Source organism: Sciurus carolinensis, chromosome 1 (assembly GCF_902686445.1).
Source record: "Sciurus carolinensis chromosome 1, mSciCar1.2, whole genome shotgun sequence".
Lineage (NCBI taxonomy): Eukaryota > Metazoa > Chordata > Mammalia > Rodentia > Sciuridae > Sciurus > Sciurus carolinensis.
The window spans coordinates 67,056,042-67,057,861 of NC_062213.1; the positions used below are offsets into that span (position 1 = coordinate 67,056,042).

Consider the following 1,820-nt stretch of genomic DNA (forward strand, 5'->3'; position numbering starts at 1 on the left):
GTACTCAATGTTATATTTAACAGCACTTTAACTCTCTAAACCAATCAGATGTCTCTAACAAACATATCCATGATCAATCCCATATATGTTAAATCTAATTTAGTTTTTTTTTAATCCTCCAGTCAGTTTTAATGAATGGTAGTTCTTATATAATGTGTTACACTAGTTAAGATTAAAGATTTTCTAATAAATAATTTTTGACGCAAAAATTGCTTCCTTTCATAGCATGTAAAGGCCCACTCCAAGGTGAGAGAAGAGAAGTCTAGGGCCTGAGTTTCTTGGAGAAAATCCCTAAGTTGACATGTTCCCTCTTTACAAAGAGATGGGGCAGGGAGAGCCAGTTCTAGCCCCAAAGAAAGATGATCAATAGGCAAAGAAAGTCCTGCTTCATAAAGCAACTACATCCTTAACCATAGTTACTTTTCAACAGAACAGTGGCTCATGAGGTTTTTTTGTGGCAGAGCCTGGGCTCCACTGGGAACCTTTCCTCTCCATCCACCACCAACAATAGTGGGCCAGGGCTCGGTTCGCCTCGGCCATCTTGTGCATGTCATGCTTCCTCTTGATCACGGCCCCTTGTGAAAGGCTTGCAGTAGCTCGTGTGACAGCTTCTCTGGCATCAGTGTCCACCAGTGCTTATTCTCTCGGCATTCAGTGATCATTCACTTCATGGCTAGGAAGCGGCGACGTCGGTCAGCTAGGGGCACAGGGACCTGGTAGCAATTGCCACCCTTGAGGATGGGTACCAGCCCAGTTACAGGCTCACAGTTTTTCAGTGCCTGGTGGAAGATGGCATAGGGATTGCGTTCAATGGTAGCCAGTTCCTCTCCAGAAGCAGTATGGTACTTCTCAAACTGCTTCCTTTTCACACATTCCAAAGTCTGGTTCATGAGAGACCTGGCCAGTACTTTGTTTCCTCCTTTCATCGTCATGTTGGTGAATTTACTGATCACCGGGTCTGCAAACACAGAGCTTGTTTTCGTCGCTGGGGCAGCTGATGAACTGAGTTTTCTTGAGCTCCTGGTCATATTTCTTCTCCTCGGTGAGCTCAGTCATAGGCTTTCGGTTAATGTTCTTTGTCAATTAAGGGATCCCTAAATTCAGGACCACAGCGACTCCACCTCACCTGGGTTTGCCCTAGAAGCGGACAGACAGCACGCAGCATGCCCAGTGCCAAGCCTGACCAGCCTCCCAGAGCCTTCAGTGTGGGGGCAGCCATCTTGCCTGGCTAGGAGGACCTGCTTCCATTGGTCTCCTGGGAGAGCCCCCTCAGGTTGGGGTCTTGTTCTAAGCTGGTATTTCTGGTCTCTTGGATAGCAGCCATCAAAATTTTAGCCTGGCATTTTGGTGGACCAACTCCAATAGTTGGAAGTTCCTGTTGGCAACAGTGTACATTTTAATGTAAGCTTTAGTGAACATGGGTAAAAAACTTTTTAACCATTTTTTTTTTTCCAAATTTGACTATAAAACGTTTGATGTTTAGACTGCCCAAAGACAATTTGATGGTCCCCTGAGGAGGTCATCTGACCTCGAAAGTTGGTTATTCTTTCTCACAGAATTTAGAGAAAAGATGTCACAGCAGGTCCCATTGTCAGTGGCCCTTCTCTGGAATTCCTGGAAATTTGTCAATATGCATTGAAGGGTATATATGATGAACATGAGGGAGACGGACCCATGTTCACACTCAAGGACAACAAAAAACAGAAAAAGACGAACAAACACAGAATAGAAAAAGACACCAAAGACACTGACAAGTGGTCACTCCTGATTCCTGATCTGAGGGCCTGGGCAACATCTTGCCAGTCCTGGACTTGGGAACT

The 1,820-nt window shown here is 45.2% G+C and overlaps 1 pseudogene; it reads right to left on the reverse strand.

Annotated features, from left to right (window-relative positions):
* Positions 1-423: 423 nt before the first annotated feature.
* On the reverse strand, positions 424-1,219 carry LOC124983456 (28S ribosomal protein S7, mitochondrial-like; annotated as a pseudogene).
* Positions 1,220-1,820: the final 601 nt, after the last annotated feature.